The following is a 23290-nucleotide window of genomic DNA, read 5'->3' as shown; positions in this document are numbered from 1 at the left end:
CCAGCAGTGCTCATTGCTTGCTTATTTTTGTGGTATTCTTTTAAAACTCAATACACGTTTAAAATTCTGTACAGGCTAATTGCAACCCCAATGACTGGAGTCAAAAATTAAGCTCCAAAATTATGCTGTCTGTATTCTGACTGTTAAGTGAAATGATCTTTATTTAGTTCAAAATGGCTTTCTTTTTCCAGTATATTTTTATGAGTGAAAATCCATAAGCAAGTAGAGCTAAAATAATAGGAAATCCTGAATTGTGGCTGAAAATTTTTCATTCTCCCATGCATATGAGAATCTGCAGGGTCTCAAAATCAGTGACCTCATGTAATACTATGCTTGATGAGTTCTTTAATGTAGTTTAATTGCTTGAGGCTAACCTTGTAACAGGGTAGAATGTGATATTCAATCTGCTTCTTTCTGCGATTTAAGGGGCACAGAGTTCAAATATTTATTTGTGAAGTAAAACTAAGTTTACCAACATTGTAAATATCAATTTATTATAAATATCAGTTTAGTGTAAGTGCGTTACAGTCAGTGTGCCAGCACTTTTTAACAATAAAAAGCTGGAAAAAATAATTGTGATGCATGTTAACAGTTAAAATGACTGAGGAATGAAGATGAGAATCCTGATAAGTTTCACATGGTTAGTAGATTATCTTTTTAATGATATGAGTGTATAGAAGTGAATCAGACTTTAAACTTGAGGGAAATATTTTGAAAACAGCAAGGGTGGTAAATTACCCTTGGGGTCAAACTAAAATGAAGAATTTTTAGACTTAAGAAGATTTGTGATCTATTCAAGGGAAGAATATCTTGAATGCCCTATATTTTCTTTTGTATTTCCATGGCCATGTCCTTCTTTACAAAATCAGTTTAGACCCCAATCCTGAAATCAGACAGCAGTGTAAGCAAACCACTGAGGGCACACTGAGCCTGATTTGCCTTCAGTGAGGCTCTGCATCGGTTTAGTGATCTGTCCACGTGAATCCAATTGCAGAATAGAGGACTTAGTGCATCTAGTACTGCAAAAAGAAAAGGAGTACTTGTGGCACCTTAGAGACTAACACATTTATTAGAGCATAAGCTTTCGTGAGCTACAGCTCACTTCATCGGATGTTTCATTGGTGTTTTTTTTTCCACCAAATGCATCCGATGAAGTGAGCTGTAGCTCACGAAAGCTTATGCTCAAATAAATGTGTTAGTCTCTAAGGTGCCACAAGTCCTCCTTTTCTTTTTGCGAATACAGACTAACACGGCTGCTACTCTGAAACCTGCTTTTTGTACAGTCTGCCCTCTAGTGTACAGATGCCTGCCTTAAATAAAATAACATGGAGAAAAGGAAATGAGAATGTAGTGGTCTTAGATTACACTCTCTTAAAACATTTTGACCAATAGGTGTACTTCAATCCATTTTTTAAACTGTTATAATTAATACTACATAGTCTTCTCAAAGGACAGTGTAACTTTCTTACAATAAACTCTGTTATAGCAAAATTTCATTTATAGTGAAGAAACTTGAAAGTCTCCGTTGAATCAATTTGTTCATTGAAACATCTGGAATTTATTCTAGCACCTTGTACTGCTCTCATTAAAGGAGATGGCAAAACGCTCCATTGATTTAACCTCACACCCTCCTGCTAAGGGTAAAATACTCCTCTGAGATTTTGACAGGGGAATTGTAGGTTCAGTTTTTAAAAGTAAAATACTCTAGGAGTAGCAGGGGTGGATCTTGAGTCTGATATTCTGCTCCAAGATCTGCCATAGTGTGGTTTAGTGATAGAGGACAGCTTTGCCCTGTAAAGTTCTCCTCCTGCAAAGTGATTTGCCATCATAGACACTTTTGCCCACATGGAGCCCCAGGGAAGTCATTGAAGAATGAGATGTGACTGCTTGAGCTAAAGGCTTGGATCCAGTAACTTGAACTCAATGGGATTTCACGTAAATAAGTCTTTTGTGGGTTTATGGCTGTAGTCTATTTTTGGTGGGCCAGATGTTCTTGTCTCTAGAATAGACCTGGCCTGAGAGCTTAACATGTAAGAGTCATGACAGCTCCAGGCCAAAAAAACCCTACCCCAAGCAGAGATTTCTGTAACTGGAGAAGAGCCAGAGATGCTAAGATACCTTACTAGGAAACTTGCTGTTGCTACTGTTAGAGTAGCTTTTGATTGTAATGGAAAACAAGCATTACAAAAACCTGAGGTAGAGATACTTGAATGTGGGAAGGGGACACGAACGATGTAGTGGCATTATGGAGAGTGGCAACTTGGAAAGTCTGATGCACGGGTGGGGGTTTCAAGTGTCCGTTGGTGCTGTCGGCCTTTTGAAGAACAGTAGGCTAGAAATTGGGTAGTGTCCTGGTTTAAGGAACTGCTTGTCAAGTGCCTCTTTACCCATCCTGCTTCTGTTTTCATAACCAGTATTACTAAATTTAGGCAGGACATGTTTCTTTAAGGGATCTGCTTAGATTTGACTTCAGTAATTAGCTAACTTGTACATTTCTGTTCCACTTCATGCATTAATCTAATGGAGTAAAGAACTGTGCATAGATGAAGTTAAAAGACATGAAGCAAATCTGGCTTTGCATCTCCAATGAACTGAAACATACAGCCGTAGAAAATGCTGGACTGTAGACCACTCAGGGATGTTAACAGGGAACAATGACACTGTTTCATTTGTGTAGAAATACCTTAGCAGTAACACTTGTTGTTTTATCTACTCTAATCTGTAATACATAACCGGTTATTGCCAGTCTCAGATGGGGAGGGTTGTTCTGGAGAGTTTCAGGAATGAACTGAAAACAGCACATTGGGAGGATGGATGAGGTTTCTTTTCCCCTGAAGAAAATTGAAATTTTGTCGTCTTTGCTGTAGGGCTTCATGAAGGATCTGGCTAGAGCAGAAGAAGGCATGAAAGACTTAAGGATGAAATCAGTGCATAGTAATGGAAAACTGAAGGATATTAGAGAGGATTAAATAGAGACGGAAGGCTGTGCCCGAGCTAAAGGTAGGAACCAATACAAAACCTTCACCTTGTAAAGGCCTGTGGTATCATGTCAGTGATGTGATCACCAATGAAAAATAAGGTTATTAAGCTAGAGATACAGGAGAAGTTCTGAAAATCTGATAGTCTAAGCCAGGCATTTCGTATTAGTCCATCATTTGGGCGAGTCAGTGATACAGGATTCTTCTAGGAGCTCATGGTGAAGTGGATGACCACTTTCCCTGGATTCCAGTAATGCTTGTCGTAATAAGGCAACTGTCGGTGAAATGCAGCAAAGCACAAACGGGTGTAATGATGCTATCCACAACAAGGGTTGGTGTGATTTCTTGCCGTGTAAAGTGGCATGTGTGATATGCTTCTCTGTGCACTCAGAGGATTGTGGATTAATTCTTATCGCGGGGGGAAATGTGGAAAATCGACCTAGTGAGTCTTTAAGTTTGCAGAAAATCGCACTGTATTCCCAGTGAAATCAAGTTTTGGTGTTGCTCTCAGTGAGGCCAGGAACAGGGCCAGTGGCTGCTTTCTGTGTTCTGTGATGCAAAAAATATATTGAGTTTTTGTATTGAGACCAGCCTCTCCTTCAGTACAGTTACGTAGCGTTGAAATCCTAGCGATCTGTTATCTTGTTCAGGGCTTATGTGCATTAAATCAGATATGCAACAAAGAGCATCAATTCACTCTGCCGCCCCCCAAGCACACACAGGAATTAATGTAGATTTTAAAGTTGCAGAACAAAACATAGAAAATTATTCTCACAGGTCAAAAGAGAGCCTGCACAAAATGTGCTCATAAATGCTGGAAATTCTCTTTCCTCCTGTATGAAGACAGGAGACTGTAGTTAGTAATTTACTACAAAGTGATGCTGTTTTTCTTAGTTATTCTGTGTTCTCTCCAGGTAGGTATATTGCGTTCATTATTGGAACGCAGCCATGATATCGGATGAGGGTAGAGTATTTAGGTAGGGAAAGTGGGTGTCGTTTGGGGGGGACTGCAGCCTACTGACTTTGGACCTAGCTCCATAGCTGAAAGAGGAAGACGTATCCATATCTAAAAGGCAAATAAAAGAGCCAGAAGAGAAAAATCAGCATAAATTAGACGTAGCTTTCATCTATTCCGGTTGCAAAAGTCCCCTGGCGGCTGTCCTGCTGCCTTCAGGTCACTGAAGTATAAGGTGCTTTTCCACTTCTCATGCTCCAGGAATTTCCCTACTTAAAGGGGAGCCCTGCAATTGCTCACTTAGGGCAGCTTTCTGGACCCTTCAGGTCATGTGAGTGATGAAGGGAGGCTGCACTGGGGGGAAGACTGTCTCTCCCATTGTCTCCTCTTCCAAGCTTCCAGCCTGGATAGTTTTCCTCCCCAAGTGAAGAAAATCTTTAAAACTTCAGAAGTTGCTGCAGACATTGAGAGGCAAGACAAAGTGGAGGCCAGGAGTGCAGTGACCGTACACCCCATGTGTGGACACAAGACATCACTCTGTGAAGATAAAGTCAGACAGTTGTTTCCACAAAGGGTCACATACATCTGTACCAAATAATATCTGCTATGCAGATTCTCCTTTGTTTCCATGTGAGATGACCCCTGTTCAACAAGGAACTGAAGTCTTGTGCAAAAGATAAGATACGCTGAATTCTGAGGTCTTTCCTCAGAGAACCCACTTTTCAATCTAAAGGTGCCTAATGCCCTTGACAGTGTAATCCCAAGCAACTTGTCCAGGGTCACACAGGAAATCTGTAGTGGAACCAGTAAATTGAAGCCAGGTCTCCCACGTTCCAGGTTAGTACCCTACCCGCTGAATCATCTGTCCACCTCTCTCCTGTATGCTAGGATAGCTGAGTGTAGAATTGACTCTAAAATCAGGCGTGAGGATGGGTGCAAACGGCACCGGAGCAGATTAACCCTGGGTACGTCTACGCTGTGGTTTAAAACCTTCAGCAGAAAGTATCTGAGCCTAGGCACTCGCGCTCTGGTGCTAAAACTGCAGTATAAATGTTCAGTCTCAGGCTGGGGCTAGAGCTCAGGCTCTGAAACCCACCCTCCTGCCCGGGCTTCAGAACCGGAGCCCGAACATTTGAGCTGCTGTTTTAGTATCCTAGCGTGAGCCCCTGAATCTGTCCACCTGGGCTCTGAGACTTGTTGCCACAGGTTTTGAAATACACTGGAGGTGTACCCTTGAAGGCTGAGTGGAAGCAGTGGGATTTGAAGGGGCTGCCTAAGGAAAAGATGCACATTTAGAATTAGGCAGAGATACAAAGGCAGAATTAGAGAAGACTTTGTGGAAAGTAGCCAGCTTGCAGCTCTAAATGAAATGCAATCTCAGGTGGTTAGCTAACCTAGCATTAGTGAGAGTCGAGCCCAGATAAGATTTGGGAATGGTATTACCTTGAATTTTAATTGAAGTGCTTCTCTGGTGGTCGCTGTCTTAGCTGAGACACCAGGTACTGAACCAGGAACCCCACAGCTAAAAGCAGGAGCTATTTAGGCTTGAGCTGAAGAGCCAGAGTGCACTCTCTGGGGCTGTTGCAGACTCACTTCTGCAGATCACCATAGCGGGACACTTGTAACACACTCCCTTTATTCTCTCTCTCCTTTAGCAGCAACAATTCACCATCTTAGTTCCAGACAGAGAAGTGGGGACTTGGATGGGTCCAAGGTTTGGGGTTTCTTTTACACATAATCCCTCAGAAGTAGAAAAGAAAAGGAGTACTTGTGGCACCTTAAAAACTAACAAATTTATTTGAGCATAAGCTTTCGTGAGCTACGGATGCATCCGATGAAGTGAGCTGTAGCTCACGAAAGCTTATGCTCAAATAAATTTTAGTCTCTAAGGTGCCACAAGTACTCCTTTTCTTTTTTGCGAATACAGACTAACACGGCTGCTACTCTGAAACCTTAGAAGTAGACTTTATCATGAGACCAGCAGAGGGAGCTGTATGAATAGCATAGTTACTAGCCAGCATCTTCCACTGTGGGAATAAGAAGAGTAACACATTCAGCCCATCTTGCAGCAGAAGAGACTAGGCCCATCTGCTGGCCCAGCTCACTTATGCAGTAGCCTCCAGTCTGATTCCCTGCCAGCTGGCTAGTCCTATGGTGTTCACTTGAACAATATTGAAAGGAGAGAAGCTAGGTGCTGTATAGCAATCTCAGCCCCATCTCTTCTCACAATGTCCTAGGTAGCTTGGTTACGAGATGAGGTCCTTCAGAATCCTGCAGACATGAAAGTTGAAAGCTAAAATTAATGAATGTTTTCTCCTGTGCTGGATTTAATCTTTAATTCACACAAGTCCCACCCAAATCTCAGTTTAAAAAATTAGACACTGGAAACTTTGTCTTGTTTCAGGGTGGTGGTGGTTGTTGTTGTTGTTTTTTGTCTATCTCCTATGATTATAATTGAGACAGTTTCTTAATGAACTACTGATGGAAATCCTTGGACTATTTAGAGATGAAATAGCTCATATAAATGTGCTCTGGTATGATGAGTAAACAGCTGGAAAATGTGCCTCTTCTGCAATATTCCAATGGTATGAAGCATCATCAAGAGCTATTCATTAGGGTGGCATTATGCACACATCCCATATGTCTGAGAATAAATAATCCGTAACCCACACTTCACAAGGGTATGTCCCAAATGTGCAGTAGGCAGGCGACAGACTCCTTACTCAGATGGCAGACATGGTGCCATCAGCTCTGTAGTATGCCGAAAGGAATAGGAAAGTAAATCCCCTCTATCATCACTGTGAGTTCCCATACTGGGAAACAGATGGTGCTCTTCTACGATTGTACCTGGTGTGAGACTACTGCATAATTTATCAGTATAGAAACATGAATTGTATTCCAGTGACTGCTGTGTTCTCAGTCTTGTTTTTGTTTTTTACATTTGATATACCAATGGCCAGGCTAAAATTGAATTATATTTAGCTAATTCCCCTCCCTCTACATACACAGAGATTTAGGTAGTACCAGCCATGATTTACTAGAAGAATGCCAAAATACATGATGCCCTTACCATTCCTCCAGTGCTACCCTAAATTACATTCATGGGTTGTGCTCGGAGTCTTATTCTGAAGGTGCTGCCTCTGGAAGGTACTGAGTGCTCTTAACATCCCCTAGACTTCAGTGGACATTTAAGGGTACTCAGACCCTTGCCAAAATGCAGTCTAAGAACTACGTAGGATCAGAAAGAGGGTCACAGCCACTGATATCCCATACTGTACTTTGTTCTTCCTGCATCTGTATTCCTTTTGTGCCAATTGCAAGACTCGTCAAGAGGGTAAAACAGGACAGGAGGCCATGAACAAAGGCGATGAAAAGCCAGTGGTCTTCCATCTCCTCTCTAGCTGTAACTGGGAGTCCCCTCACATGTATCAATATGGGTTGTGCAGGGTAGAGCAGTCTTGATCCCGTTAGCAGCCCCTAAGATGAGGACAAGCAGCAGCAAGGCAGCAGCAAGACCACATCTAACAATCTATTCAGGCAGCTAATTAGTGAGTGGCAGGTAGTTTTATAGTGTCCAGGTCCCACCCTGTGAACACATGGAAGACCTAATAAAAGCACTTAGTTTGTTCCCAGACATCCTCTTCCTCCTCCAGATGGCTTCCCGGAGCTGGCCAAGCTCACATAATGCTCTTTCCAAGGAGGATTGGGTGAACATGTTGTTCTTATGCAGACTTGGCCAATGAAAATCACACCTCTTAAAAACAAAACATTAATTAGAATAGCAGCTCGGGCGGCCCACACATCTGTTTTGCGTCCCATTGGGTACAAAGAAATAAAAGTATTTTCTTTTTAAAAGCTCTTCAAACCCCCTCCCTTCCATCCTTTTAAAAAGTTATTTGCCAACGTGGAGCATTCAGTTACCTGTGTTTTCCGTTCTGTGTGTGAGGAGAGAAACGTGTGGCTCTGTGGTTACTGCTGTGTGGTGATTGTTAGCAAATGCAGAGCTTTTACTTGTATCCATCGTAACACTCATAACAAGCCACTCGCTTGAATGTTTCTAGACTAGCTGCCTAGGCCGTGGGGAGGTTGCAATATTACAGAATGGCCCACAGTGGAGCTGGAGTTGGAGCTGATGAAACTATGGGGATCCTGAACAGAAAAATATTTCACGTTTAGATTCATCTCCGTTCTCTTCTCTTCTACCTGCCTCTGACAAGGCAGCTACTTTTTGAGTCTACAACAAGAAAGTCTGAAATGCCAGCCTAGCGCTAAGCAACGCCGTGTGCTCTTCTCCCCCAGACTGGCTCCATCAGTCCCTGCAGGTTTCCATATGCTTTGCTTGCTCTTTCCTGAGTCCTGATGAATCATGCGCCACTTTCCCCCCTCTATAGCCTGTAAAGAGAACGGCGAGATTGTCTGTCAATGAATTTCGAGTGTCTGGCACTGCGCTTCTCCTCCTGTGGTTAGTCTGCCCACACCAGCTGTGGTGCTGTTATGATGATCTAGAACTCTGCTACACACCCACACGTTGTCTCAGTTCAGGGATTTACAGTAAAGGTCTGATCCTTCCCGTCTTCAAATCAATGGGAGTCTTGCCTTGACTTCAGTGAGAGCAGAACTGGCCTCAAAGTGCTGCAGGAAGCCAGGCTCAGTGCGGCTTGGCAGCAGGATGGATGGAGTAGCGTCCAAAGGGACAGCAGCAGAGGCTCAAGGACTTAAAAATAAATCAGCTCCTATCCCCCAGCAGGACAGGTGGTAGCAGGCGGAGGTAAATGGGACGGCCAATCGCTGACATTCTTCAGCGTTACTCCCTGGCCTTCGGGGGAGCAGACTGTCCCTCACCCTCCTAGTGTGCACAATCTTGTATCCGGGTTGTGGTCTGTGCATAGGACACCTGCTACTTGTTCTTGTTCTGTCACTCTCCCCTGGATCGTTGTTGTATGCTGTTTCAGAGGGGCGAGGGCTCTCTTTCCTCTCCCCTTTATGGGGCTGACTCAGCTCATGTTGTCACAATGGCCAGGGGCAGTCAGGACGTCGCCCTCTCTAGTTTCCCTTTCTAACTTCCTTTCTCATTGTTTGTGTTTTGGACACTTCCAAATGTCACTCTTCCCATTGGAGGTCGCGTCTGATTTTAAAAAAAGGAAAAAAACACTGCGAGGGTCAGTCCTTTCCCTTGCTGCACTGATTTTTCTTTTTTTAAATATTTTTGGAATGAGTGCTCTTGCTAACAAAGGATTCCTTTGAGCCGTCCTTTGAATAAAAAATATGTACCTGTTTCAGATGTGCACTATAATTGCACTTGTTCATATCCATGTAGAAAGGGACCCATGATCGGATGTGGCCTAGCCAGGGATTTCTGGAAATTGAGGGGCCTGAGGGGACAGGGAACTGGTCACAGAGTGGTCCCAGATGTCACATCTTAGACTCTAAGACTTAGGCTTAGAGTACTCTTACATTCTATTCCCAGATATGCCACTTACTTGCTCTGTGACTTGGCAACTCCATAAACTTCTCTGTGTCTTTAATGTGCCCCTCTATAAGATGGGCATAAAAATACTTCACTATTTCCAAGCCCTACAAAATGAACGTGATCCCCCTAAAGTATGTGGTTGAAATACCTTGTGTTACTGGAGTTGTTTTTTCTTGCATTGTGAAGCTCCCTGCATACCGCTGAGATTTGATTTTTAAATGCGTGCTGTACATCAAAGCACTGTTTTTGTGCCAAAGTGAATCTGCTGTAATAAACAAAGCCTATTGATTCACCACCTTTCTGAATCCTAGATTATCATTGACTTTTTGTTACCCAGATTGTCAAATGTTCGTTCATTTCTGTTAGCAAAGTGCTAACGGAAAGGAGTATTAATTGCCCTAGGAATGGGTAATACCATTTTTAATCACTCTTGCTTGCAATCTTATCATGCATGCCCACTGCATACACAATGCACTCACAAAATGCATTGTTTGGTATCGCTCAGAATATTTTTGGTACTGGCAGCTTGCTAGAGTCGATGCCATTAACCTATATCTGTTCTTCCTTTTCAACAGTGCTATGTTTGCCCCAATGTATGTCCCTCCTATTGCAAAAATCTTTTAGAAAATTTATTTTTTAAAATCCTATATGGGCATGTTATAAACACCAGTGATGTAAGTGGAAAAACTCAAATTGACTTCAATGGGCATTGGATGACAGCAATATTTGCACCTCTTTCATTCAAACGTGAAAACGTCTCTGATGAGCAGGGCTTTAAGTTACAGTCGACATTCAAGCAGAGGTGCTTGGGCTTGGTCTACCCAGGGGGGCGAGCTAAGTTGGTCTAAGTTACGCAACTTCAGCTACGAAAATAGCGTACGAAAACTGCGCTAGGTCGACTGCTGCTGCTTCCCCGTCATCTCCGCCTACGCTTCTCGCTCTGGTGGAGTACCGGAGTTGACAGGAGAGTGCTCAGCAGTCAATTTATCACGTCTTCACTAGACGCGATAAATCGACCCCCGGTGGATCGAGCGCTCTGCCATAAGTGTAGACATAGAGGGTGCCTGCACAAGGCAAGTACAGTGGCCCAGGAACAGCTGCTAGACCCTTTCCCAGGGTATATTTTGTCCCCCTTCCCTACCCCTTGAACAGACCCATCTCGCTGGCCATTGGGAAGGGAAACGGGGTCATGAACTTATCTCCTCTCGTGGGGTATATAGTTAAGTAGCCTCCATTATATAATGGTAGCCTCCAAAGGGCACATTTGGAATTGGGACTCCATTGTGCTGGGTGTTGTACAAACACAGCAAGAGACAATCCCTGCCCGGAAGGGCTTGCAATCTGAAATTGCAGATGGAGGATAGACAGTGGGGATACAACATACAAGCTAATGGATTTGGTGAAGACTTGGTTCAGCTTTGTTAGTCATGTGGATTTTGTTTTCTTTTAGTTGGTGATGGAGGAGGAGATGAAGGGAGAAGGGGAGAGAAAGAGGGAAAGGTCAACAGATGCAGTTGTCACCTTCCTATCCCATGATGGTGTTTTGCAGGCACCCTGGTGGAAGTGAGTCTTCCGGAGGGATTTGAAGGAAGAGAAGCTGGCGGCGGTTTGGATTTTATCAGTGTGTTTTCTCCTTGTATAAGGGATAGCATGGGAGAAAGCACAGAGGTGTTTTAAGGTAGTCCCTTGATCATTATGTGGTGGCATGCCGGGGTCAGGATTGGGTCTGACCTTGGGCAGGGATTCCGAGGGAAGAAGAAAACGAAGGCCTTGCATCCTCCAGCTCTGCCGTGTGCAGCGCCATAACATCTCATCAAAGGCAGAACGTAGCTCTGAGTTCCCTCATTTTGAAGAGTTCAGCATCCCCAGTTAGTCATCCTGAGAGAATGAATACACCTAGGATATAATTACAGGAGTGAGTCAGCGTTTATTGTCACTTTTTTTTTTAAAAGCCCTGTCAGAAGAGAGTGCTGTATTTTGGGGCTATTGTTTTGTTTTTGTGACTCTGTCTCTCTCGCAATGCTGAATTTAACTATCTCACTTTCACTTCCTGGTTCAGTGCTGTGCTTTGCCCGCTATTTAGATTATGCACTAATTCTACCCCATTTGCCATAGAAACCCGGGAGGGAGACTGAAAATTGAATAAGAAGCCTTCATGCTCATGTGCATTGGTCTGGATCGATGTGCAGTACCCAGCCAGTTCAATAGCAGAATCCTATGCTATGGCTAGATTTATTTTGTTGATGGTGTTTACCCTTGGAAAATCAAATATTTACGCCTACACCCATTTGTCCAGTGGGACCCAAAAGCACATTGCACACTTAGCAAGGTGGTGTGCAAGAGTTGCTGCACCTACCCCTGCATTGCAACCAGCTCTGGAGAAAAACGTGGCAGCTGTTTAACAGCTCACAGTAATGTTGCACAGAGGACCAGAAGTGATGGGTACCACCCTCTCCAATTGAAACTGAGGAGGAAAGCAGGTATTTAGGTTGGCCCAATGCCACTCTGCAGGTTGGAATTTGATGAAGATATTGCACAAAGCCACAGTGAAGTCTAGAACAGTATTGCCAACCCCAAAAGATGAAAAGTCATGAGATTGGGCCCAAAATTATGAGACCTTTAAAAACAAAATGAGAGAGTTATGTGGGCTGTTTTCTGATTTATGAGCTCCCACTGCCTACTCTCAATAGGTACGTGAAAATTGGTGTTGTCAATTTATAGCGAGACTTCTATAAATTAATTTTGTGTCCTACTCCCCACATCAACTCTGTACCCCAGTTCCAAAATCAGTTAATTTTGTGCCTCCTCGCAAGCCCTCACCTCTGCCCCCACCTCCACATCAACTCCACCTACCCAGCCCCATAGCCGTTCTGTGCACCAAAGCCGTTCTGCTTCCCACAGCCCCACATCTCTCCCTTTCCCCCGTAACAGGCCTCTGCTTCTCCTGCAGCTGTGGGAGTTCTTCATTCCTTCCCAGGCCTGGTGGTGGAGAGAGCAGCTCCAGGGGCGGTTAGTGTGAGTGTGTGAGAGAGAGAATGAACACAATCTCCCAGGCTTGGGGGGCATTTCCTTGGGAGGGGGGAGTAAGGAGCGGATTTCCCCCCCCTCCACCCTGAAGCTGCATCTTCTTGTCCTGCCCCTCCAAAAATTTCCTCTGCAGAATCCTGAGGGGTTGGAGGAGAGCTCTGGTGTCTGCCTCCTGTAACACCTCTGACTGGCTGCTCTTCCCCAGAGGGCAGAGAAGTGGGGAAGGCAGGTGACAATTGCATGGGGTCTGGCGCTTCTTGTGATCCTGGGACATGCTGCAGCAGGGGCTACGATTGCAATCCTGAGGGTTGGCGACACTGCTACGCAAGAGTTATGGGGCTGGGCCTTAGACATTGAATGGCTCCATAAAGAGCTTTGGTGTAAACCATACCTCCTTCTACCATCAGTTCCCGGGCTCACGATTGCCTGTCCTCCCTATCAGTACTTTCTAAAGAAGGGTAATTCCCAGCGTGTCAGACCGAACACAGTGGAGAGCCATTTGATGCAGGTAGCTAGCCAAATGTGGGCGGCTAGCCCAATGTGAAAAGGCCAAGGTTGTACAATGGCTATATTCCATTTCTGGGAATAAACAAGGCAGAACATTTGTAATTCCTCTCTTGTGAGGATTTTGACTTGGCTGCAGTCTGGCCTGCAAGGAATCATTTCACGTGACACAGTCAGGCTGGGAAATGGTGTGAACACCCCATTTGCAGCAATAATGTATGATTTTTGTAGCCATCCTTTGATTCTGTAATTAAAGAAGTGGAAGCTTCATCATTTTCTGGTGCCCCACCATAAACCTCTCTCCTCCTCCTGCCCCCTCTCGCCGGCCTGGGTGCTCCAACTACCAAAGAGTTTCCAATTTTCCACTCTGCCAAGTCTGAGGTTTTTTTTTTTTTCTCATTTCCTCCAGATGTTAGGGGGAGTGGTATGGAGTGCAAAATGATTTCCTGTGCTTCTTGAACTGCCCTGGCAAGTCCAGCTGGGCAACGTGCTGTCTCAAAGCTGCAAGCATTTGGTGTGTTTTGCTGGCTCTGCTCCTCTAAGGGGTCCATGAAAGAGGAAGCGGGCAGGGCAGAATGTGTCTCCCTTGCTGTGCCCTTCTCCAGTGCAGAAACGGATCCTGCCAGAGTACAGTTAGACCTATAGGTGCATCTAAGCAGAGTCTCTGCCAATTCAGGATTTCTCCCTGCCACACTCCAGGACAGGTTTAAAGAAATTAGAGAGGGTAAAGGCTCCATTTCTTTTTCAGACTTGAAGCAGGCAGACTTGCTGAACTGACTGCTGTTTCAAAGTTGACTAGAGGGATTCTCTTCCTATTGGTGGTGGGTGGGAGGGGATTAGCCTTTGCTAATGAAAGGGCAGCCTATTTGGTAGCCTTCTCCCAAGCCGTACAAAGATCAGTAAAGGCCTTTTCGCGTGGAACACCTGTTAGGACGGAGTTCATCTGCTACCAGAGTTTTATTTAGACTAATCAAGCTTAGGACCTGGACAGGCTGACAGATTTTTCAGAACACTTGCTGTGATGAAGTCAGGAGCTGCAGAGGATTCAGTGGAGAAAAAAAGAGAATTCTCTCCGCACTTGTAGCCTCTGTGTTTTTGTTAGTTTTATTAATTCATGCATGCTGTCCTTCTACCCTGTTCTGTGATCACATCAGTTAAACAGTCCTCTGTACCCAAGGTACTGCAGACAGTGACTCCTATAAAAAAGAAAAGGAGTACTTGTGGCACCTTAGAGACTAACAAATGTATTTGAGCATAAGCTTTCGTGAGCTACAGCTCACTTCATCAGATGCATTGGAAAGCTTATGCTCAAATAAATTTGTTAGTCTCCAAGGTGCCACAAGTACTCCTTTTCTTTTTTGTGAATACAGACTAACACGGCTGCTACTCTGAAACCAGTGACTCCTATGACTCTGTAGGTGGCAGTCTGCCCTGTGAGTCGGTACCTAGCCAAGCCCGCGAGTGGCGTAGGGCTCATTTTTATGCAGAGGGCCACATTCTGCGTTGACTGCAAGGAAACTCATTGGGTCAGAGCCTCAGTTGGTGTAAATCAGTAGAGCTCCAGGGCTGTTTGGAAAATGCAAGGCTCTCCCATGAAAAATGTACACAAGTGAAAAATATTTGTTTTGTGTTAGAAAATGTTCAGTGTTTTGGGGGTTTTTTGTTTTGTTTTTAAACAAAACAAAAAAAATCATTTTAGTTTGAAACAAACCAATTCAGATTTTGTTTTTTCAAAAACAACAAAGAGCGTTGGGAGTGCCCCACCCCCATCTCTCTTTCCCTCTAGCCCCCCACTCTCCCACTGCAAAGAAAGAAAAACAAACAAATGGTTTTGAGGTAACATTTTTGACCAGTTCCATTGACATCACTGGAGCTAGGCCAGTTTACTTCAGCCAAGAATTTGGCAGATTGTTTTGAATAGGGTTATGTGAGGTATAAGTCTGGACAGAAATTAGCACATAAAGTTCCAATTCTGCTCTCTGTTACCTCTTAGTAAATTTGGACTACCTCCATTAAGAGAGCATTACTGGCCCTTAGTGTACGTATTGCACTGAAGCTGCAGGGTGGAATGAGGCATAGCTTTAAACCTATTGGTATCGGATTGGAAAAGCAACTGACAGGGAGTTAGACTGGCCATCAGGAAGTTTTAGACTTGAAATTAGACAAAACTTTCTAACCATCAGAAGAGTGAAGTTCTGGAACAGCCTTCCAAGGGAAGCAGTGGGGGCAAAAGAAATATCTGGCTTCCAGACTAAGCTTGATAAGTTTACGGAAGGGATGATATGATGGGATAGCCTAATTTTGGCAATTAATTGATCTTCAACTATTAGTGGTAGATATGCCCAATGGTCTGTGATGGGATGTTAGATGGGGCGGGATCTGAGTTACTACAGAGAATTCTTTCCTGGCTGGTGAGTCTTGCCCACATGCTCAGGGTTCAGCTGATTGCCATATTTGGGGGTGGGAAGGAATTTTCCTCCAGGGCAGATTGGCAGAGGCCCTGGGGTTTTTTTTGCCTTCCTCTGCAGCATGGGGCACGGGTCACTTGCTGGAGGATTTTTTGCACCTCGAAGTCTTTAAATCACTATTTGAGGACTTCAGTAGCTCAGACATAGGTTAGAGGTTTGTTACAGGAGTGGGTGGGTGAGATTCCATGGCCTGCATTGTGCAGGAGGTCAGACTAGACGATCATAATGGTCTCTTCTGACCTTAAAGTCTATGAGTCTATGAGAATGTCTGCAGTTATGGTCTTAAATGATTGCCACGCACTGAAGATCGTGTAATAAATGTAAGGTGGTTTTTTTTTCTAATGTTTACAGGCAAATACATGCACAGAAATGAGGTATATGTGTGTGCAAATGACCAGTTAGATCCCCAAGTTTGGTATGCTAATGAGCACACAATTTTGTGCATGAATTTGTAGAAAATCAGTCCCTCTCGCTCTTGTATAATATGAGCCTACTTGACAGGAGTGGGTGTTTAAACAGGGCCTGTTTGGGACATTCGGAGGTGTAAATCAACAGGTAGGCATGTGGCTACAAATTTTCAAAAGCACCTGAATGACTTCTGAAAATGCAGTGTAGGATCCTAAGTCACATAGGCACTTTTGAAAATTCTATTCTGTGTGTGCGTGCGATCTACCACACATACATCATAAAAGGTCACTCACTCAATAGTACTAAATTGCACACAAACTTTGTGGAACAGCTCCTCAGCTGATATATATTCATGTAGCTCCATGGACTTCAAATGGAGCTATGCCAAATTACTCCCACTGAGGATGGCCCTATGCTATTAGAAAGGCCAGTACCGTTTTATGTCAGTTGAGTCAAGGTAACACATGTTCTCACTTCTCAGACGTTGCAGCATTTGAAAATGGCATTAATCCTAATTTGTGAAACTGGAGTACATGCTGCATCTGTAATTGTTTGTTTGAATTTGACCTGGGTTTGTATTCCTTGATATAACAAGTGTAAAACCATTTCCCTTACAAGAAATCTGACTTCAGCCTGTTTTTCTTTTTTAAATGTTTAAATGGCAAGACGCTCTATTTCCAGTCGGGAACGTTTGATACCGATTCACATCTCTGCATTGTAGGCATATTGAAATAGTTAGGGTATTTTTTTTAAATATACCATCTGTAATTATCACTCTGGTATATATGATAAGCTTATTATTGAAGTCTGGACTGGGCCTATATTGTTCTGTCTGATTAAGAAAAACGAGCAGGTCCATAATTGTGTGAGAGTGAGCAGACTGTTGTTAAACTAGCTGATCACACGTTGTATGCCACTCAAAGGAGATAAGAGACCAAAGAAACATTAACGGCGTGTAGAGGAACATGACTGTTTAGAGACATCAATATCTTACATTTCACACAGCCCTGAGTGGCCCTCTAAAGTAAGGATTGATGGGTGAATCTTCCTGAAGGTTTTGTGGGTTCATTTTAGATATGCACCCCGAAGTTCAGATCCCTGTGCGGTCAGCACAAATCTCTTAGGTATGCAAATCTGGGATGAAAATCTTATAAGAATGTGTCATCTTATGAGGCTTCCAGTAATCCTTGCTTTCAGCCAGGCTAGAAATACCACTAGAGCCAGGCGGTGGGTGGAGGGTGGCTTGGGTTGTGGTGGGAGTGGCTGGCTGGGAGGGGGTGATATGTGAATACTTCCGCTTCCGGCCCTGGATGTTCTGGGGCAGAGGTTCAGGTAAGCTTTTATTTGACCTGGACCCATTTCCCCCCACACTGTTTTGGATTTGGACTCTGAGAGCATGTGTGGGATTAATACATGGGAGAGGTATTCTTGATTCTTCTCTCACCCACACTGTGGAGCTGCTCCTGCTTTCCACCAGTGTTACTGAGAGCGGGATCAGATCTAGTTTCTCTAGAAAATGTGGAGTAGGATACTTGTAGGACTGGTAGTAAAGATGTACCAAGTGTTCCCTGACAGCCCTTGCTGATGCACATGGAGGAGGGAAGTGGCATGTTCCCTCTGGGGCAGCATGTACTGCTGGCCATGGTAGTCGTCCTCATTTGCTCCTCTGATGTTCAAAGTGTCTGCAGCACCATTGTCACTGCCTCCTGCATAGGGGCATGGTGTGGAACGGTCTTCTGATGTCTTCTCTGGTGTCTAGCTCCAGGGCTGCACTTTCTTTTAGTGGGGTTTGGGTTGCACCCTCCTATGCGTGCAGAACACGTCCCTCTTCCTGGAGCTGGTTATAGCAGGGGATTTAAACCCTGGTGCTGTTGTCATAGTCAGTTGTAGCTGGTTACCCCTTCGTTTCACTCTGCCCCCTTTGAACTGGGGAGGTCTAGAGGGGTTTTATTTTGAGGGACACTGTACCCCTTTCCCAGGAATTCTTCTGCCAGATGCTGTTGGTTCCTAGGGCAGAGATGACCATTATGAGGATGCAGCTCTTCTTTCACCCTGTGCCCACAGTAGTGGTTCATCCACCTTCGCAAAGTTGGGGGAAATTGACCCTCGTCTGCTGGGTCCATTGTGGCCCTTGACTCGTTACCGTGAGCAGGGGCCCTTATCAGGTACTAGCAACCAGAGCACAAATGTATTTGTGTTGAGGCAAAGTTCAGGATCTATCTAACCTGTGTACTATCTGTATTGCTATATAGGTCAGAAACCTGGACCCACCTGAACAACAACTCTCATGAGGCACCAGGGTGTCGGTTTGAATCGAAATATTTCTGTTTTCAGCCAAAAGATTTAGCTGAAAACTCAGTCCAGTTTCAGGGTATGAGCTCTAACCAGAATCTCGAGGCATAGAGCCTGTTTATCCCTAGTTAAGGTTATACTTGACATAAGGAGCATCCAGTTCAAACGGTACACTGCTCGATGAACACAGAGTAGTGTCAGCTCTCTCCATTATCACATTATCTTCTGATTAATATTCATTAATAGGTTCCAAGGCCAAAGGGACCAGTGTGATTATATTATTATTTATTTAGATCATATTTATTGTTTGTATTGTGATAGCAGCTGCAGTCAAGAGCCATTACCCCATTTTGCTAGGCACTGTACCAACACAGGAAAAAAAGATGCCCCAAAGAGCTTGCACTGAAAGTAGATGATCTGTAGTTAGAACTTGGCATGTAGGTACTGTTTCTCTTACAGGCTGTTATGTTTAAGAGGGGTTACATAATGAAATTGGAGGAAGCTGATTACTTTATTTCTCTTTCTTTACTAAGCTAATGAGGGACCTGACTGCGGCAAAAGGATTTTTGAAAAAGTTGTTTCACTTTTGCCTTAAGGTTAATTGCCTTAGCACGCTCAGCCTGATAAGTGTGTGGGGGGAGGGAGAGAGAGGACGGAAAAGGGTTAGAGAGATGTGACTTAATTAACACACTGCGGATATCCTCATTCACAGATAATCCTGCAGTTCTTCCTATGTTTGTCAAAAGTCATTTGAATCAATATTTTACAAGACAAATTCTAAACGAGGTGTCTTCTAAAGTTGTGGGGTTCTGACTTGCAATGAGAGCTGGCTGGGTAAAAATTCTAACTCACCGTTGTTTTGTCGGTATTCACTGGTGGAGTAAAATTGGAACGTTTAACAGAGACAGCCTGATTTTTTTCCAAAGTTCTGATGGAGCCCATCCTGCCTGCTTGGCTCCTTGGCAACCCAAGCAACTCCAAGCCAGCCAAGTGGACTGCCTTAGGGCTGCGGATCCTCGGCTTCCAGATTCCATGGCTTCAGGGCAGTTTGCCTCAGCACCAAGACTCCATCCCTTTCGTAGAGAATTTTGGGGGTTTGTTCCTATTCTGAATAAAACCAAATTTCAAAATATCGAAATTTTCCGTGAAACAGAATTGCCTATCTTTGCCAAGCACTGCTCATAACCTCGCAAAGGACTTTGGTTTTTATACCATCTGCATGGTGCACGTGCATTGTTTTCATTACCTGTTTCTTTGTCTTTATTGAGCTATGGAGAGAATTATGCAGAGTGGTGTTGTTTTTTTTAAATATCAGATCTACTTGGAAAGGCAAATATATGCTCCCGTTAAATTATAACAAGGTGTGGTTTAAAATATGTATATTAAACTATTTGCTATCCAATGATCTGATAGTTCAAATGATCAGGCCTATGTGATGGTTTTAAATTATTTTTGTTAAGAAGGTACAGAGGCCTAGGCTATGTCTACACTACCGCGGGATTGATGCTCCGGCAATGGATGCACTGGGGATCGATTTAGTGGGTCTAGTGAAGACCTGCTAAACTGATGGCAGAGCATTCTCTGGTTGACCCCACTACTCCACTGGGAACAAGAGGAGTAAGTTAAGTCCAGACACCACAGTAAGTTGACCTAAGCTACGTCAACTCCAGCTACATTATTCATGTAGCTGGAGTTGCGTAACTTGGGTCAACTTACCGCAGTAGTGTAGACATAGCCCTAGAGTGTGATCAGAACTCACATCCTTTATTCAGGGGCATGAATCAAGCAGGAAACTTCAGGATAGGATTTTTCTAGTACGTTTAATCAGGGGATGATATGTAGGGGTACTCTTCATCCTCACAAGAGTGAGGGCAAATTGATGATCTGATTATTCAATGTAGGTGGACTCTTTGTGTCCATTAATAATAGGACATATTTTGGACTTAAGAGCTACTTTGCAATGAGCACCTCTAATTTAACTTACCACTTAGGCTTTAAATACAGGATACATCAGCATGGAAGAAAGCCAGGAAAACCCACTTAGGAGCCATCCCCTCCTATGGATTTAGCTCTAACTAACTCTAGTTCTAACTAACAATATTTGTTCCTTTTTCATGTGTGTCTAACTACATTCTTTAAACTATTGTTTCAATGTTCTTGTTGCATTTTATAATGCATATTAACTTTATTTAAGGACATTTTCTTTAAATTCTTGTTGTGCACCATTGTTCCTTTGCAGAAATTCATGACCCTTGTTCAAATGACATTAGATCAAATGTATGTGTAACATCTATCATCTCTGTTCCCTTCAAAATGCTGTGTTCCTCTACAAAGTCCATTCTTGAGATCTTCTTTTTTCCTGGTCAAATATACTTCCGATTACCCTCTTGGGTATCATACTGGTTTCCTTCTGCTGTATTTTCTGTGAGATCCATTTTACAATGTGAGGACCACAATTTTACCTAGAAAAGTATTTTAAATGGACCCTGACTAATCCCTTGGAGCCTTATCTAAAGCCAGTGGAAGTAAAAGGAAAGATTCCTATTGATTTCAGTGGATACTGGATCAGGCCCCCACAAAACAACAAAAAACCTTCCTTTGAATCAAATGGAATGATTCCTTTTGCATCCTAAACTTGGCTTAATCTTTTGTGTGTGTGTGTGTTCCATTGGGTGGTTAAGGGTGGTATCCAAGGTTCAGAGGCTTATTGCTTCTTATTCCCTAGTAATTGTACTCTTTGATCCTTCTCTCATTCAATAGTTTGTGAATATCGTCCTTGTTCATCTACACTGATGCTTGTTTCTTACCTTTATGGTATTTAATGTTGGCAGAAGGACAGCTCTCTGGGTAAAGGTGCAGGAATGGGAATCAAGATCCCTAGATCTTACACCTAGTTCTGCAAGAGGCTTCTTATGTGACTTTGGGCCAGTCACTTACTTTCTCCCCCCTGTTCTCACCTTTGCAGAAGGGTGGGTGGGGGGAACAATGCTTCCCTACTTCACAAGAGCATGGAGGATTAATTGATTGATTGCAAAGCATTTTGAGCAAGTGCTGTAGCGATGTGCAAAGTATTGTTGATGATAAAATTCACCATTTGAGGCTAGACTGTGCCTTCAGAAATAGCCGTGAGCAAGAAATGCACCCACCCCAGGAATAGCCTGGTATGCATTGTAACTCAGGCATAGATGTTGAGTCACAATACCCTCCTTGCTTCCAGAGGTCAGTAATTTGCTGATAACTTATACCAGTATCTGATTATTGCCGCTACCCTATGCTGATTCAGCTATTGTGACCTACAAGTAGCAGTGTGGAGGCAAGGCTCCATCTTTTTCCCCCACCTTCCCCAATCACGGTATCTGGAGAGGAAGCAAGAGGGGGAGTGAGGCTTTGTGTCTGGACCCAAGGTCTAGGTACCCATTGTAAGGGTATGTGAGGGTTTCCGCTCCCCTGTATGGTTGTGTAGGCACAGTCAAACTCTAGCCCATGGCTTGGCATGATTTTTGAGGCCTGCTTGGGAAAGCATAAAGATTATTTAGGATGGCCGCAAGTGTTGATGGTTAATGCTGACGTAGGATGGGCAGAGGTGGCAGTGGGGGGGGGGGGCTTTACAGTCTCAGATTCTTGTGATCGGGCCTCTACTTTCCTGAGCATTTACGAAATCCATCCAAACAGTGTAAATAAAAACATGAGACTGCCAGATGTTGATGTACACAGTGATTGGGAAGCATCCCGAGTAACTATGTCAAGTATACTTCGATCCAATTTCAAAAAATGATACCACAGATGACAGATCAATTTAAAAAAAAAAAAACGTTTTCACTATCTCAAATGGGAGAATTCTTGAATTTACACTTCTGGCAGTCTGTAACTAAGTGATAATGAAAACCAAAAAAGGCACCGAAGACAACGTTTTTTAATTTTCAGTAGACTGATTTTTTTCCCCCCCTCCTCAACTACGTTATTCTTCCGTCTCTCAATAAGCGTTTTCTTAAACTACAAGGCTGTGCTAGTACTGGAACTTGAAAATGATTGCAACTGTGTTTTCTTATTTTCTCTGTTTTATATTTAAACTCTGAGATGTATAGACCATTATGCAGAGATGCCATAAAAGATTTTTCTGGCTGGTTCCTTTGTGAGGCAGTGTTACCTGAGGGACTGATAATTATCTGGATGCAGATTCTCTCTCTCTCTCTCTCTGCTACTTACTCAGACTGGAAGCATCCTGCTACAGATTTTTGCCAACACTGGGAAATGGAAACACGGCATTGTGAAGGATCTCTCTTGACTTTAAGGATATGTGTATGTGGATGATCGTTTCACCCTTTAAACACAAAACAGGTTTGAGGAGGGGGATCCCCTAGAGCCTTGTGACCTAAGGTAGCATTTCCCAAACTCTTGAAAGCTGAACCTTTCCTCCACCCCACAGGAAGATGAAACCAATATTACTTCTGCCACGTACACATCTTAATCTATACATCTTCTGCGCTTCTCCAGTGCACCATCTTCCTCATTTGATCCTTCCTCCCTCCTTCTTTCTTATATGATGTGCAGGTATATTAAATAAAGAAAAGCCCCCTACCAAAACAGGACAGCCACTGCACATGCTTCTTCCCCTGGGGGCAATATGAGAGAACAAACCTGTGATGTGTAGTCACATTGCTTAATGTGCTACTGGAAGGCGCTCAGATGCTATGTTGATGACTATATAGAATAGACAAGACTTGAATAGAGTGGGGAAGCTCGCACTTAGAGAGATTGTTTTAGGCTCCCTGCAAGCTCAGGGATAGTTTCTGTACTCCAATTGTGAAGACTTTTTTTCACAGCCATGAATGATAGAGACGCTTTTTTTTTTTTAATGAAAGCTGAGACTGTGAAGAACTATTGAAAATATTCTGCCTTTCCTCTTGCACTATTCTTTCACAGCCCACCCCATATGTTGAAATACTGAGAGGAAAGGGCACAGGGCTGTAAGCCCAGACTTAGGGCCCATGTTAGACCTAGGCAGCCGCCTATGGCATTTTAAAGAGGTTCCGCCAGCCCATCTCCCTTCTCTGTCTCCAGCTGGGAGCTGGGCCAGTGCAGATACAGTCCCTTTAAAGGTGCACCAATGACAGTGGCCAACTGATAGCAGCTGCTCCAACATGTCCCCACACAATAGAAGGTGGCAGGGGGGTGTCTGCTTCCTATT

The 23290-nt window shown here is 43.7% G+C and overlaps 1 protein-coding gene across 4 annotated transcripts in view; it reads left to right on the top strand.

The window, feature by feature from the left end:
- Window positions 1-23290, top strand: part of FRMD4B (FERM domain containing 4B) — a 191073-nt gene that overhangs the window by 44667 nt on the left and 123116 nt on the right. Inside the window, exon 2 of one of the 4 annotated variants that reach the window (XM_043518623.1) lies at window positions 2868-3000. The exons of the other annotated variants lie outside the window; for them this stretch is intronic. The gene's annotated coding sequence lies outside the window, so the exon portion shown is untranslated. The remainder of the gene's footprint in view (window positions 1-2867; window positions 3001-23290) is intronic. 4 annotated transcript variants of the gene reach the window in all.

This window comes from Dermochelys coriacea, chromosome 7 (genome assembly GCF_009764565.3).
Source record: "Dermochelys coriacea isolate rDerCor1 chromosome 7, rDerCor1.pri.v4, whole genome shotgun sequence".
NCBI classification, from domain to species: Eukaryota; Metazoa; Chordata; order Testudines; family Dermochelyidae; genus Dermochelys; species Dermochelys coriacea.
The sequence above is the reverse complement of the archived record's forward strand: the minus strand, read 5'-3'. Positions and strand labels throughout refer to the sequence as shown.